Below are 16,967 nucleotides of genomic sequence, written 5' to 3'. Positions count from 1 at the left end.
CTCCTGCAGCGGGGCCGGCGGAGGCTGCAGAGATGATTCAGGGCCTGGAGCATCCCTGGCAGGGAAAGGCTGAGGGAGCTGGGGCTGTGCAGCTGGAGAGGAGCCCCAGCTGAGAGGGGCCCTCAGCCCTGGGTGTCCCTGGCTGCAGGGAGGGCTCCCAGCAGGGCCCAGGCTCTGCTCTGGGGGCCCAGCAATGGCACCAGAGCCACGGGCAGGGACTGAGCCCAGGAGGTTCCACCTGGGCAGGAGGCACAACTTCTGTCCTGGGCAGTGACCGAGTCCAGAGAGGCTGTGGAGTCTCCTCACTGGGGACATTCCCGAACCATCTGGACACAATCCTGTGCTCTGGGATGGCCCGGCTGGAGCAGGGGAACAGCGGAACAGCGGCAGCAGCCCCGGCGCTCCCCGCTCCGCTCCGCGCCCGCCCCGGCCCGTCCCGGGACGCCGCCGCCGCCGCCGCTGGGCGCGGGGCGGGAAGGGGCGGGGCTGTGCGGGCGCGGCCAATGGCGGCGCGGGGCTCGGCGGCGCGCGGCTCTCGCGAGAGCCGGCGGGTAAACATCGGCCCCCGCCGCGGGCCCGCCCGCTGCCATTAGCGCGGGGGCGGCGCCGCGCTCGGACCGGGCGGGAGGTGAGTCCTGAGCCGAGCCGGGCGCTGAGGGGAGCCGGGCGCTGAGGGGAGCCGGGCACCCTCCGCCCCGGCACCCTCCGCCCCGGCACGCTGCCGCTGGAGAGTGGGAATCTTCCCCTGCCTCCTCTCCCTGCAGCGTGAGGCAGCAGCAGCAGCCATCGCCGCGGAGGCTGTGGGAGCGCAGCCTCGGCTGCGGGGACGGTCGGGGGTGGCTCGGGGCTGCGGGGCGCCCGCCCCTCGGGGGACTCTGTCCCTGCCCGCGGGCTGAGCTGGGGCTCGTCCCGCTGCCCCTCAGGCTGCGAGGCTGAGGTGCTCGGGGCTGCCGGTGCGGGGACAGAGCCGAGCCCGGCGCGGGGAGCGGGGCCGGGGCTGTGCGGAGCCCCCGAGGCAGGGCTGGGCTGCGCTCGTGCTACAGAACGTGGCTCAGGGCTTAAGGGTGTCCTGCCCTCTTTGGAAATAAATAAATAAAGGGACGAAATTATCTCCGTAATGCGCTTAGAAAAGCAAACAGCCTTCACAAGTTTCCACTCGCGGGAGGAGGAAATCCCAAACCTTGTGCCGAGCCGGAGGAGTTCGGGATTGAGGCCGCCGTGGTGGGGCTGTCCAGCTCCTGCTCTGTGCCTTTGGACGATTCTCACTGACAATTCTCAGGTAGAAGTTAAATGCTGGGAACTTGCAGAGGTCGCGCGGTTGTGGTTTGGTTTGGCTTGATGTGGAACGCCTTGGGTTAGAATAGCAGAGTTCACACGCGTGCCTCCTGTGCTGATGTACCTGGCTTCCTCTTGCGAAATCCACACTGCCTTGATGTAGCCTCTGAATCAAAAGCAATGCCGGCGTTTGATTTTTGGGTTTGTTGTTGTTTTTGTAGTTGATTTTTTTTGTTTATTTGTTTTTTTAAGAGGAGTTTCCTATAAGATATTTGGTGGGATGTATTGCTTTTGCTTTTACCTTCTTTTTGGAGAGCAGTGGGTTTTTTGTTGACTGTTGGGGTTTGTCAGGTGTACTGATTCAGTATTTTGATTACAGTTTTTTAAAGTCACTTAAAGCAGAGGGATCTTGTTTATGAGTGTTTATGATGCTAATAAATCTCACAAGAGTTGTGCCTGCTCCATAAAAGATGCCTGGAATCTGAAAAATTGTTTTCATTCCTTATCCTTCAGGAATGAAAGAATATCAGCTTTTATTTTTACTCTGAAGAGTTAAAAGAAATAGGAGCCCACAGGCTACTGACCTGAGAGGTGGTGATCAGTGGGCACCTTCATTGCATGTGAGGAATCTGTTACTGTATCTAATAGAATTGTTGCAGTTTTATCTTCTGTGCCACATGTAGACATGTTTTCCTGGCTTTGTCAAGAAATATCTTGGCTAGGAAAAGTGAAATTTGCATATCTGTGGGAACTCATTTGTTTTTCATAATGTACATGGCATACTCCTCAATTTAAATCTTTTTGCTTAACAGAGCTTTAAGAAATTCTAAACACTTTTCAATTTTTGCTCAGTCTATGTTTAGTCCAATAAAAAAATAGTTCTTCCCACCCAGTTTAAGCTGAGCATTAGGTAAAATGTGAAGCCAGTTGATAAACTTTGATATTTGCATTCCAGGAGGTGTAGGGTAGACATGGAAATTGCAATGAAAAGAATTGCCTCTCTAAATGCAGTATTCATCAGCACAAAGCCTGCTAAGCTATATTATATGGTAAATGGTTTGCTTTTAGTCTCCCAGAAAGAGGCTTTGTGTCTTAGGGTAATGGCAGTTGACATAAATCAAACATACAATTGTCCACAAAATCATTTAATCTTCTCTTGTTGCTTGTTTCAACATATAGCAGCACTTAGAGCAGACCTGCCACTAGTGGTAATTGCACTGCTGTGGCTTGAAAATATAGGTTTGATAAATAACTGGAGTCTAATTTTTGAGATGGGTTGGTGCAGAGTTTTTCCAAGTCTGGTGATTAAATAACAGCTTTTGTTGTGCAAAAAAATTTTATACTGGGGTAAGCCACTTTAGTATTGTGGGGTAGGAACTCAGGGAAGAGTTACTTATTTTGTGCTATGAATTTAAATAGGGAACTGTATTTAAGGTGGCAGAGTCTTGTCTTGAAGACTCAGAAATTAGTTTTCAAATGCAGCAGAGTAGACTTTATAATTTGATTAGTGCAGAAAATCCTGCAAGTCTGTAGTTTAAAACTACAGAATAATTTCTGGCAGTCCCACTTTTCCAGTATTTGCATTGGGAAGTAATAGAACATTTTCCTCTTAACAATATAAAACAAAACAGAAAATAGGGGCAGTTATCGTAGTCAATATTGCTTTACTTGTGAAATCAGATAATCTTGTAAGGCATGCATTGATATCTCATTAAATACTTCTTACAGATTAAAAAAAGTGAAGGGAAATGGTGTTTCAGGAAAGAATACTAATTTTTATGCTTCAAATATCTGATTTTATGATTTCTTGGTAATTTAGGTGTTGGATTTTGTATTCTGGTTTGAACTGTAGACTTGAAGCCTAGTTTGCGTTGTATGTCGTTAATATTTATACCTACAAACTTGGAAATTTGTTAGCTGACCCATGGTTTTATGAGAATTACAACTTTTAAGAATGTGAAGAGACCTAGAATTTAGAAGACTACTTCTATGGGATTTTGATTGTCTAAGGAACAGTTGTCTTTGTTTTTACTAGTAAAAGGAGCAGTGGTTGATTAAAATGGTAGCCTGGCTTTATGGAATTTCACAGGGGTGAGAATGTCCTGAAGTAGTAAAAAAGGAATCAACTATTCACTTTTTAGTAACAGCAAACAGCCAAGACGGAGTAATAGTTTGGTGTGTGCAGGTTGTGCAAACAGATGAAGTTTATCAAAGGTGACACAATGAATGGGAGGGAGGAAGTAAAGGGATAACTCAAATCTGTATGGGAGAGGAAGAGTGTTTACTGTATTGCAATTATATTAGCTGTGTCTCTTATGTTCCAGAGTTTGAGCCTGTGATCACTGGCATGCTGTAGAGGAACGCTTAGCAAATTTCCTTCCACAGAAGGGGAAACAAAAAATATTTTTCTTGTCTTTGACCAGATGAAAGGTTGTGAAACCTTTTTCTGCTCCGTGTAATAAAGAGAGCTGTTTACATTTCTGAGAGCACTATGTGTAATGTCACATTAAGTACTGCATTTATAAAATGTGCCAAGGTATTTTAGCAATTAAATCTCCTGGTAGGAAAACAAAACCCAGCCAAGCATCACTCAGACAAACCCTTGGGAAACTTGGCCTCCTCAGAGAGTTGTACTTGGTTGAAGGCCCTTTTTATGAGCCACTGTGTAGAAGAATGCTTATGAGAAACACAGTTGTGCATCAGTGTTAAAATGAAGATATTGGGTCACACCAAACCACAGGAGTGGCAAGGACACTCAGCTTCCATTCACAGGAGTGTATGGAAGGGGCGGTAGTCATAACCTCCATTCCCATAACCAAGGGACAAGGAGGGAATGAAAGTCATCACTTCAGTAGGATGCCTGACTGCCCTGAATGGCTGCTGAAGGCAGAAACAAGGAAGCAAAGGGGCTTGGCAGGAGCAGCTCTGTGTGCTTAGGGGGCTCTGCTGGTGCTGCAGGCTCCATGGCCCTGTCCCTGTTGCAGCAGAGAGGGAGATAGCTTTTTGGCATGCTTGTGCTGTGCCATGAACTTCCTCCAGGATCACTGAGAACCTCCCCAGAAGAACAGATGGTGGGCCTCTTCCTGCCAGATCACTGTCACTTTGGAGACTCTTGAGTCTGTTCTGTGGGTAGAAAGTCTCAGTGTTTTTATGACTTCACCAGTAAAAACCTATTTACATCTGAACTGATAGGTAAATTCCAAAGGATATTTCCTTGTCTGCAGGAGGGCTGTTGTGTACAAACCAGCCAAGATGTGGCTGGCCTCAGCACAGAACCCTTTAGCCTTTACTTGGGATCAGATGTCTTGGATTTCCATGGATCACACCTGTGCACAGAGGAGGGGACAGGATGCTGGTGTCCCAGTATTGCCCCTTCATTAGCCAGGGCAGAGCTGCCTCTTTGGCTGATTGGCTACCTTTGAACCAGACTCTGGAGAAGGCAGGGGTGGTTCATAGGCTTCAGTGTTCCACTATTTCCCATAAAACCTGAGGAAAACCTTTCCTTTCAGGAGAAATTCCCTTTTCCCAGATTAGCCCAGTAGAAATGGCAGATCTTACACCAATGGCATCAGGCTCCTTTTGCCTTTTGTATATTGGAGAAGTGTTTATTACCAGCATTTCTTAAAATTTGTTTTAATTACTTTTTACAGTGAACAGTTGCATAATGTGTTCCCTGCCCTTCCCTCTTGCTGGTGCCTTATAAGGGAGGTAACCAGAACAGCAGCCAAATATCAGCCTGATGATGAAAGAATTGTTCCACTTAAAATGTCACTAATTTTTAGCCTGCTGAGTCCTGTATGAAGAGGAAAGCTTAGATTAGTAGCTCCCCAGACAAAAGCATTGCACTGCATTGTTTCAAGACAGCTGTTTTTTCATACACCAGAAACAACAGCTGAAGTTAAAGATTGCTCCGTGGTGTTCACAGAGCAAGAAAGGAGAAGAAATTTAATCATAAGGTAAGGATTTTGTGGGAGTACCTGTTTCTTCAAACAGTAGCAACTGGATATGTGGAATGAAGCCTGTTTAACAGTAATTAAAAGTATAATTTAACAAGCTGTAAAATTTGGGACTATAAGGGAATTTTGTGTTCTGCATACGAGGTTCCCTGTGGGACGTGGGATGCAGTCATGCAGCAATGAGAGCCATGGCTGGTACAGACAGGTAACAGGCAGCTGTTGGAGCACATTCCCATTCAGTGGAGTAATGGCTGTGGCTTATCAGACCCCGGTGTAGCAAATACTCTTGGTGAGACTTAGCAAGGCAATTTAAAAAGCTGAGGGAATTGGGATTGTTCAGCCTGGAGAGGAGAAGGCTTTGGAGTGACCTCATTGTGGCCTTGCAGTGCCTGAAGGGAACCCACAGGAAATTTGGAGAAAGACTCTTGACAGAGACCTGGAGTGACAGGACAAGGGGGATGGCTCCAAAGTGACAGAGGGGAGATTTAGATTGGATATAAGGAAGAAACTGTCCCTGTGAGGGTGATGAGGCCCTGACACAGTTTGCCCAGAGAAGCTGTGGCTGCCCCATTCCTGTCAGTGTTCAAGGTTGGATGGGGCTCTGGGCAAGCTGGGATAGTGGCAGGTGTCCCTGCCCATGGCAGGGGGCTGGAATTGGCAGTCCCCTGTTCCTTACGGTCCCTTCCAACCCCAACCAGTCTGGGATTCTCTGAAGTAAGGTTGCCTTGTGGTGCAGATCCTATAGTTGAGTGTCTTGGAAGGCTGTCAAGTGCGTCACAGCAAATTCCGACTTTCAAGATAAGGTGAAAGAAAGGAATTGTGTAATTTCTGGTGTCATTAACTTGCATCTTTGTCACTGGTTTTTATTGGTTTTATTTGTGCTTAGTTGGTTCCACTAAAGTGATAAAGAGCTCTGGTTTTACAGGTGTGTGGCTGTTCCTTGTCTGATTTCCCGTATTTCACTTGTATAAATCAGAAATTTTATTGTGCCTAAAGAAAATTTCTCTTGCTAAACTAATCTGTCTGCTGATAGTTTAATTTATTGCCTTCACTTAATGAAATTAGTTAGAGCATGTATCTCCATTTCCATGAATGCTGTAGGAAAGGAAATATTAATATTCAGGTTTATTGGGGGGGAGGGGAAACAAACCAACCTACCCTGGTGATATTGTAAGCACAGGTTTTAGTAAAGTCTTATTTTTTAGTTGTTCCCCAATCTTCACAGCCATAGGTAGTCTTAGGAAGTAATGACTAAGGGCAGAGAATTGAGGTTTATTAAAACAGGAGTTCTTCATGAATTAGTCTCTCAGATCTCCTGTGAGCAAAGAATATAAATGACCACTTTATGTTAAATGTGTTAGGTAGTTCCTCTTACGGTTAGTTATTGTATGGACACTCCTACTCTGTGTTTAATTTCACAGAGAAGGAGAGATCATATAAAGTCTGTATCACTTGAGCATCTTAGCCTACTTGTAGTCTGCATATGGTCACCTCACTGCACAATTACCTAAGTAGCAATTAGAAACATTTCTGTGGGTTTTTTTTTTCCTTCTTTAAAAAAAAGAAAAACCCCAAACTATAAATATGCAAGAGTTATGTTAAGAACACCTGAAATAATCCCCTGTAAGTTGCTTATTCTTTGTGAAATCAAAGTGTAGTTGAAGTTGGCCAAAATTACAATAAGCAACAGAGGCTGAGGCTGTGGTTCCCAAGTCCAGTGAATCCCAGACTGCTGTCAGGCACAGCATGTTCTCAGCCCATCATCCACCTCCCAGCTCTCTGGAGCACTTCAGGTTAGAGACTGAACTTCTGGAAGATTTTGAGAAGAAGATCTGGAGAAACAATACCAGTTGTTTGGAAGATGAAGGGAATACTGAAGGGAATTATTCTGCCTGTTAAATCTTCTCTTTTCTCTTTGTCTTTTTTTTTTTTTTTTCCCACGAAAAAAAGGGGATAAGAACAAAGTGGAACGCTTTAAATTGTGTCAAGCTTTGCTGGCAAATCTTCAAAGAAATGGGAAAATTTTTTACCTTTCTTACATTGCACCAGTTCTTGACTGCTCTAGTTCTCAGTAATTAACAGTGTTTACAGGCAACATTCATCCATGCCTTCTAGAGGAAGGAACACACTGAAGTCACTGGGAGCCCCATGTGCAAGGCTGTCTCCAATATTTGAGGCCAGGTAGCTATGGTGGTACAGGAGAACAAATCTGTGGGATGAAACCTTGGATTCCTGTTGTGCTGGTGTGCTAGTCATGTATGGAAGGATGGAGGTGTCCAGGTGAGGGTTAGAATGTGTTTACCAGCTAATCAGTTTGAGCAGGTGAATCCTGGCCCTTCCAAGGGCCTGGTTATACCTGCCATGTAATTCAGATGCAGGTGAGCTTGTATGGAAGTTTCTCGTGACAGGAATGATGATGAGAGCTCTTGTCTTCCCAGCCTTGCTGTGGGCTTATCATGATGGGGAGTGGGAAATGACTGCCATACTGATATGATCAGTGCAGAGAATTTCAGGCCATGGCTGGGTCAGTGGGCTTGACCAGTATTTGGATATTTAAGTTAATGTATTTCAGCTCTAATCCCAGCTCCTTCCATGGGGATTGGTGGTGCTGATGCTGCTGGAGAGTGACCTAAAGGAACTCTCCACTTGTTTTTCCAGGAGGCATCTGAGTACAGCCTGCCCTGTTCCTTGCTCCTAGGTCAGGCTGGAAGCATTGGAAGCATTGTCTCTGGCAGCTGGGCTTCATTCATAACTCCAGAATCATAGGCTCACACTTGGATACCTTTAATGCCCATTTAATCCTAGAGGGCACCTGATTCACGTGAACTGTCTGCTTTTGCTCACAGACACGTAAACCACTTTTGTAGTGGCACATGAAAAAAGAACAAATCCCTTTCAGAGTTCAGGAGAAAGAGGTGAACATTGTACCACCAAAACCAGGGAAGAAAGACTTTCTCCTATCTCAATACACACTGACCTTACAGCACTGAGTGGAGCTGCTGCTCACAGCTTGTGCTGCAGCCTGGCTGCTGACAGAATAACTTTGCTGAGCACCTCTGCTGCAAAGAGGTTCCTTGGAGCCTGCCAAAAATACTGCTGCCTTCACCTTTGGTCCTCGGTAAGATGCAAAACTCTGGCCTTTGTGAGGGTACAAAGAAGAAATAGGCTTGCCCTTTTGATGTTCAAATAAGCAAAATAACATTCTGCTCTGTAAAAAAATCTTTACAGTCAAAAGGAGCATTGGGGGAATGACCAATGGATACACATGCTTTTTTAATATGTACTTTGGATCACTGCATTTGAAAGGATTGAAATCATAGTGGAAAGTCAGAAAAGAAAAAGGAAGTAATTATGAAGTAATTGGCGGGGAAAAATTGTTATACTCTAATGAAGAGAAGTAGTTTTACCTAATTTTCTCTCTGCTTTTTTTGTTAAACAAGCAGCAATATTTACAAAGCCAATTTCAGTTTTGTTTATGGTTCAGTCCAGTTTCAGGTGTTGACCCCCAGGCATGGAATGAGCTTGTGCTGCTTGGGGAGTAAGGGCTGCAAGAGAAGAATTATAATGAGAATTTTGCTTAAAGAAAAAAAATCCAAGAAACTGAAAGCTGTTAGCATTATTTGTATTTTTTCCTTGTAGAAGCTAATTTTTGAAATTAGTCCTGACAGTGTCTTTCTTATTTCTCTATGCCTGTAATTTTCTCAGTCTTTTGCTGAAGTGTTTCTCATCAGTTGTCATCTTTAAAGATGTACAGACTGAAAAGACAAAAGCTTTTGTGTCCTTACTTAGGACATTAGGGAGAGTGAATCTGCATCTGCCTGTGTGCAGCTGGAGAATGCAGTTGCAGGATGAGATTTTCTCAAGTCAGTGTGGAATCCAAGTGCTTTCCCTCCCTCACTTGTGTGCCAAGGCAAGGCTGGGTTTTGCCACAAAGGTTGGTTAATTAAGGGTCACCCACCCCCTTCTTGAATCCTAAAATAAATCCTCCTCAGATATTGCAAACTGGTAAACCCCAGGTAGGGCTACGTAGCTCAAGCTTCATATTTGTCTTGGATGGAAGGCTAGACTCCTGTCTGGAACACCTGATTTGGGGCAGCTTTGGGTGCAGCTTCCTTCTTTTCAGGGGGTGGGGATGATCTTGTCAACAAAGCACCTATTTTACAAGATGAAGTCACTGACATAAGTGGGCTGCCAGTATTTATGTACATCAAGGCAGGGAAACAGGAGCTTTTTGTCCTGAGTTGTAACAAGCCACCTGCCTTTACTTTCTCTTCCTTGGACAGATCAGGAATGTAGTTTGTGCTTGACCCTGACTGTAGGGTCTTTAGTGAAATAAAATTTAGCTAAGGAAGCTTTACTGAATGCTTTCCAAAGGTTTTCCAGATTAATGGCATTGACTAACGTGTGAATAAAATAAACACCTTAGAATTTCCTATAATTCTTGATTTCCTTTGGTACCTCAGTCAATGCTAATTTTCACCAAGAAGTCTCTTAGTTTTTTGATAAATCTACTACCCATATTGAATTTGGTGGTATAATTCTCATCATCTTTGAGGGAGAGGGGACTGACCAAGAATAATCCTGCCTCTGTTGTGGATGCTTAGGACATTTTTTGAAGTGCTAGGCAGATAAGAGTGTGCTGAGATGTTTTTCACTAGTGTTTTTTCAATATTGAAATGTGGTACTCTTTGAGGTACCAACCATGTTTGACCCTGTGTACTTCACAGGCATCGTTCAATCAGTTTAGCAGCTGTTTGCAAAGCACCAAAATTCAGAAGGCTTTCATCTCTGAATGAAACACATTCTTTTTGCTCAACTTGGCATCTGAATTTACTGAGCAGCACCAATCCTCTAATATTGTGTGATTAGATTCAGTTACCTAGTGCCATCCCAAAAAGTTCCAGTTAATTAATGGAATTGACTGATGCTTTCAAAGCTACTGCTCTGAATTGTGACACATCCAGCTAAAATTACTTTGTTTTCTTAAAGCAGAGTCTAAAATATTGTTACTTAGTTTTCTAAATTTGGATCACTTGCTTCATGCCCTTTTACTGGCAAGGTACAAGGCAAATACAGCTAATGATTGATTTCTGTGAAATGACGTGGTTGGTTCAAGGACAACCTCTGCTTCTGTGCTAGATTTTCTTAAGGAAAAATGCTGTAGAGCTCTGAAACTTTTGTTTGCTCCAGAAAGAAATACAGTCAGAATATGGGATGGGAACATTCCTGCTCTCCTTTTGCATGGTTCTAGCATGTTGGAAGCCAGCAGGTCTTGGGCCTTACTACTGGTAAAATGTTGGGTTTCAGGTGTTACTTAAAGGAATACTTAGATTAGTTCACATTTAGTAATAATGCACTGGGATGCTTCCACAAAAGGTGCTGGATAAAAGCAATTTGTGTTTTGAATGAGAGTGCTATTTTGAAGGAGGATAATTCTTTTTCCCTACATTATTCATTCCTTGGCCTTCAGAATGGTATCAACAAAGGAAGTGGCTTTACAGATGCTTTTGTGATGTGGTTCCTAATTTGCTGGGAGCTGGACTGAGATCCCTTGACTCATTTCACATAAGCCATCAAAGAGCAATTTCCAGTTACTGCCTGGACCAGGTCTTGTAGCTGAAAGATGCCATCTCTGCCTGCCAGCCATGCCTCACAAGAACCATAGCAACTTGCATTTCAAATATTTCAACATAATTCAGCCTTTGAAGTTTGGGCACCTATTTGGCAAGGGATGTCTCCAAAGAGGTATTTTTAGCAGACACTATATATAGTGCTTCAGATCTTCATCTTCTTTCTTTATGTGGAGAATATTTTTACTGTCTGTGAGGTGCCCAGAGTTTAAGGCTGTAAAAATTACAAGATGCTCAAGCCACAGTTGGATTCAACCTGTCTTAAATTTGGTGGGATCTGTGCCTATCCACATTACAGAGTTGCCCTCTCCTGCTGGAGGGTCCAGTGTCTGTGGTGCAGATGGGGATGAGGGGAGGAGGGATGCCACCTATTGTTTGCTTCATTGGGCTTTTGGAACATAATTTAACTGACAGTGAAATCTGTTTGCTGAGGATGAGTCTCTAAAGGTGATTGAGAAACCTGTTGCAGGCATAGCCAACAGAGCCTTTGGAGATTATGAGGAGAAGTAAACTGCTAAATCCAAAGACTCATTCCAGATATCCTCAGCACAATGGCAGCTGGAATTTTGTCAAGTGCCAGGCAGGATTCATCTACCTGGCCTTGGGTGTTTAAAGTTGCACATCCAAGGCAGTTGGACATCTTTTAACCATCCTAGGTAGTCAGTGGACTTGGAAAAGCAGAGGGAGGAGATGTTTGCTTCTGCCTCCTGCAAGGGTGATGGAAAAACTATGGGTGCAGGGAGGGCCTGGGTGGACTTGCAGTTGTGCTGCCTCGAGTGAACACCCTGATACTGCTGTGTGACTTCTGAGTAGTTCCTTGGGGCAGATGAAATGACAACAATAACAGGATCTAGTGGGTTCACTTTTGTCAAATATCCCTGCAGGTGCATGCAAGAACTTGTGAATTCCCAGCCTCCTTTTTTTTTGCCAGCAGAGTGGTCAGGATCTGTTTGTTTTTCTCCAGAGGAGTGTGAAGAATGTGCTCCCTCAATAGCAGCTGAGAGCCTCGGGGCTCCTCTGATCCTCCACAGTTGCACCTCTGAAAAATCCCCGGGCTCAGGTCAACTGAGCTTTTTCTTCTGTTTCCTGCTGTAATTCTAGATTGTCCCATAGTTCATTGTGGCATTTAGTGTTAAAAATAGGATTCCATAAAGCATTTTTATGTTCCTGAAGTGCACACACTTTATGTTTCAAACGTGTATCTGTGTGAAGCCTTGCCAGAGGAGCAGTGTATCTTTGCCCAGTGCTGACCTGATCTGACTGTAATACTAAACTCAAGGTGAGATTCAGGACTAATGCACTCATTGTGTGTCTCAGCTCTTCCTTCAGGTTTTTGGCAGCTTCTGCAAGTTACTCTTTGTGCCTCAGACACTGGTGCTGCATAGTTAACTTCTGGTTTATTTTTGGTGGCTCTGATTAATTTTGTTTTGCTTGTTTTCTGCATTTCTGAAATCAGACTGAAACTGTCTGCATTTTTTGAGAACTGTTTGTGGAGAATGCTGTGTCAGCATGTGTGGCTCACCGTCCCTGGAAGTGTTCAAGAAATTATTTTAGGTAGCACTTATTGCTGTGGTTGAGTTGACGTGGTGGTGTTTGGTCAAGGATTGGACTTGATCTTGATGTTCTTTTCCAACCATGATGACTCTTAGGATTCCCTGGTGTCTTGGATAAATTTCTGCTACTAAATGGGAGGGGTCTGTTCCCTACAGGCTGCTGCAGATACTTGTTACAAGCCAAGGATCTTCCCTTGCTGATGCACCTTCAAAATCCTGCAGGACTGAAGGCTGGGTTCACTTCATTTCCCTCTCAGTCCAGCTGATACGGTTGCCAACTTGCATTATCAAGATCATGTGTTTTATGTTTCAGTTTTGCAAAATACTTCCAGATCTGGTTGGAAAATATTTTAAAGTATAAACATAATTAGCTTGAAGGCTGGGAAGAAGGTACATGACACAGGGAAGCAGAATGAAGCCTGCAGCTCCAGTTCATTGCACGATGGAGATCCTTTCTGGCATTATTTACATAAGGGCTAACCCAGAGGAGAGGAAAGCAGCTTGAGGCTTGCTAGCAACCCCAAGAGACCTTTTGCAGCTTTGGGCATGCTGGGAAGAGGGAGGGCACACCTTCCTTCCAGGAGGCTGCCAGCAGAGTAGCTTCCCTGTGATTTCAGGATTTGCTGAAATTTCCATAATTTATTTTGCAAAATTTTACTCAAGGGGTTCAAAAAAAAAAAAAAAAAAAAGGTAGAGTAGCCTCCAGATCTTGCTTCCAACCCTGAGTTACTATCATAGATCTGGGGAGAGTAATTAATTTTTTATTATGGATCTAGGCTAGGGAGATAGGGCTCAGTATCAATGGAGCATAATCTGTGGAGTAAAAATTGCTAGCTTCTCCCAGACCTTCTCTGACTGCCAGGGGTAGTTCTAAAGTAAGGGCTTTCACTTGCTTTTCATTTTGTAAATGAGTGCAAGTTAAAATATATTTTAAGGCTCAATTGAAGCAATAATTAATCATCTGAGGAATCACAGATGTAAATGTTTTAAATTCTGTGTTAATACTACTTTATTAGACTACTTTCTCTTTATTTTTTGGTGCTCCTTACATTTTCAGAAGTGAAGAGAACTGAGCAGAGCAGCTGCTTCCTTGTGATTTGTGAAACTGGGACATACTCTCTCTTACCCTGTGCTATATCAGTGTGACAAACTACATTCCTGATACTGCATGTGGCTTTACTGGGAAACTGTAAAACTTTCCAAAGGTTGCCTATTTATCAGTACTTTAAAAGCAGCTGATTAATGTTATTTGCATATGAGCAACAGAATATGTAAACACTGACTGGGGAGTCATTGGAGGAATGCTCTCAGCTGGATTCACAAGAGCAGCATTTCTCCAAGGCTGTTGGAGCTCAGCTTGGAAATGCTATCACCAAACTTGGCCTCTTGCAGAGCATTTACTCAGTGTCCTTCCTGTTGCTTTTTTCCCCATAAATTTTCCTCCTGTTTCTGAATTCATTGTGAGATTTCAGCCCTGTCTTTGGAACAGTGAAAGCTGTCTTGAGTGCTTATCTTGCCATACACCCTTCCAAACCTACAATATACAGATCCAGATCCATGCTTGGTTGCAGCCCTCAAATAGGCAGCTCACACAAGTGCACTTACAAAGGAGGGCTCACATGTTTTAGGTTAAATAATGAATTTTCAGAATTAATTAATAACTTCTTAATACTTAAGATCCCAGTCTTTTGTGCCTGTGAAATCCTTAAGCCTCCTGACATGACCTGCTGGCTACAGGGATGATGTTTGCTTTCTTGTAGGGTGACTGAGGCACACCCTAAGTACATGTTTTCTTTTCTTTCTGTATGGTTTGTTTTTGCACATAGGAAATAAAATGGAATTCAGATCATCTGTTACTTAATGCAGTTTCCTGTGCTGTACCCACAAGAGCATCCTTCCTCTGTACGTACATCATCTGCATTTAGAAACAGAAAACTCCAGATACTCACTACTTCAATGCTTGCATCATTGATAGCAATTTAATGTGGTTTTATTCTGCAGGATTCATCCACTTCAAGTCGACATTAGAGGTTTTGTTAGGGTTACCTGAGCTGGCAACTCTTCTGGGAGAGTGGTTGAGTAGACTGAGAGGAGATGCATGAAGGAATGTGTGAGAAATGAGGATGGGCCTTTAAGTGGATGTTCCTAATGTGTTCCCATAGATCAGGTACTGGGCATTGCTGTAAGTGTTTGAGTGACCATAAAACTATTCAGATTCAAGTACAGGTTGTGTCTGTGTGTGCTGCAGGGTGGGCTTCTGCTGCAGCTCAGCATTGCTGTTGGAGCTTGCTGTCCATGCTGGGCTTTGCCCCGTGTGTGGGAGCCAAGCAGTGCCCCAGGACAAGAACCAGGGAAAGCTCACGAGGCAAATGGGAGCAGCACATGGTACAAACCCCTCCTGGACTTTGTAAATGTGACTGGGGTGATCCATGGGGAGTGCAGCATGTGGATGGGTGCTCAGCTGTTCATTGTGATTAGCCTCACCTTGACCATTTCCATCAGAATCAAATGGGTTGTATTCTGGACCGTTGCAGCCTCAAGTGAAGGGAATGTCAGAAAGTAGTTACAGCCTGTGTTTTGAGAGCTTTGCACAGCTTTCTTCTCCACCAGCCCATTTCCAAAGGGAGCCAGCCAAAGTGGGGGCAAGAGGGATGTGACTCACTGGTGAGAGTCAATGTTTGTATAACAGCTGTCACTGTGGGGCTCTGGGGTTTCTTTTGCACCCAATGTGACATAAATGGGCTCTGTCCAAAGGGACAGCCTTGTCCTCCTACTGCCACGAGTGCATCCAAACTTTACTGGGATGTAGTCCAAGTCTGGCTGCCTGCAAAAGGGACAGTGCTGTTCGCTCCTTGTCCTCTGTGCCTGTCCTTATTTAATTGCTCCTCTTTCACTGAATTTTGTGGAGTTGGAGGATGGGACAAACCTATTTGCTGTCATTATGGAAGAGTGGTCTTCTTTTCACAAGAGCATGGGCTAGTTGGTAGCTTAATTTTGTCAGGCTGCTGGGTTGCCCCAACTGGCCTGTGGCTGCATTTTTAGGAAAACTGTAGGAGCCACACACAGTGGCTGGGACTTGGGGGATCAGCCCAGTGCAGAGGAAGGGACTTTTTTTGCGACTTTGGATGCTGAGAATGTTTTTGTCTTTCTAAGAACTAATTGTAGACCTGCACTGACAAGTCCTTGCAGTAGGACTTGGCAACAATGTCTGTCCTTTCTGTGTAAGGGTCTTGAGTGTAGGGCCCATCTCCATAAGGAAATGTTAATGTTAAATAATATTTCAAAAGTGGAAATGATCTCATTCTTCCTACGGTTTATTTGGGGTTTTTCTCTGGTTACTGTTTATGGGAAATAGCTGCTTGTATGCAACTTGTCAAGCAACTCAGATCACTGCCTGAAAGTAGTCTTTATTTGCCACTCCACCAGTCTCCATCTTGACCCATTGTTTGTACAAAACTGGTATTTCCGTTCAGATTTCCTGCAGGTAACTCCACTTGTATTTATCTGCACTTGACAGGTAAAGAAATGGAGGCACTGTGACACTTGGTCACCTTACAGGGCAGTAGAGACTTTTACCTTGAAAAGGAGCAGTGAGAGCCATTCTGTAGGAGCACAAGTGTTTCTTCTCCTTTACTTGAGGTGACCCCTGTTCCATGAAGAGTCCTTCTACTGATGAGTCCTGCTCCTTTTCTCAGTCAAGAGAGTGCTTAGCCCTCAGGACATGCTCCAAGGCTTTCTGTTCTGAAGGCTTCCTTGGTGGGAAAGGTTTGCTCCTACAGAATTTGTCATCTTTTTCTGGCTTTTTTGCCATAACCTATTTCAGCTTGTAAGCTTAGGAAACATTGCTCTTTAAGTTTTATTTATTTGTTCTTCATCTGGATATTTACTCTTTCATGCATGTTTAACATATAGCCTTAATATCTTATAGAAACTTAAGTCGATCTCTTCTGTTCCTTTTCCCCTACCTCCCTTGCAGGTGGATATAGCCAGAGCATTTATCCACACCCTGGTTTGCTTCTCTTTTCCTTTAACTTGGAAACCAGGTAATGGAATCAAATATCTGAGATGAATTTAAAGGAAAACAATACCCATTCTGAGTCAACTTTGCCAGGCCAAGGCTGGAGAATTATTACCCACTGGAGCTAAAGCCCATCACACATCTCATTATCTTTCACCTGCATGCAAGTCCTTTTTTGCCTTTCTCTTCTCCTCCTAGAAGGGTGAATATGCAGTTATGTAGGAGGGATCATGAGGACGTACAGACTGTGATAACAAAGCATTCCTGGTGCCCTTCAGCCCTGGAGGGGATGAGCAGTTGGGAAGTGAAGGAAAGGCTGCAGGAAGAGTCTCGGATTTCACGAGGCAGTCCGCCCCCTGCAAGAGCTGTTTCCTCTCTACCTAAACCTCTAAATCTCAGAGAGATAAACTGCAGCTACCCACTTGCTGTGTGTTTGTGATAGATACATTCTCAATGTGATAGAAATATGAGACCACAGTTGTATTGACTGTTATCCCCTAAATCAGTCTGGTAAAGCTTTCTCTTCTCAGTCATC

General features: G+C 44.2%; 1 protein-coding gene across 2 annotated transcripts in view; it reads left to right on the top strand.

Annotated features, from left to right (window-relative positions):
- Nucleotides 1-525: 525 nt before the first annotated feature.
- STK38L (serine/threonine kinase 38 like) overlaps nucleotides 526-16,967 on the top strand; it is a 44,726-nt gene continuing 28,284 nt past the window's right edge. Inside the window, exon 1 of one of the 2 annotated variants that reach the window (XM_030263482.4) lies at nucleotides 526-628. The gene's annotated coding sequence lies outside the window, so the exon portion shown is untranslated. Of the gene's footprint in view, nucleotides 629-700; nucleotides 1,280-16,967 lie in introns of those variants that run through there. The other variant, XM_072923747.1, reaches the window with a different exon arrangement.

The sequence above is a fragment of the Taeniopygia guttata genome, chromosome 1A (assembly GCF_048771995.1).
Source record: "Taeniopygia guttata chromosome 1A, bTaeGut7.mat, whole genome shotgun sequence".
NCBI lineage: Eukaryota > Metazoa > Chordata > Aves > Passeriformes > Estrildidae > Taeniopygia > Taeniopygia guttata.
Note: the sequence above shows the minus strand (reverse complement) of the source record. Positions and strands in the feature narration are given on the sequence as shown.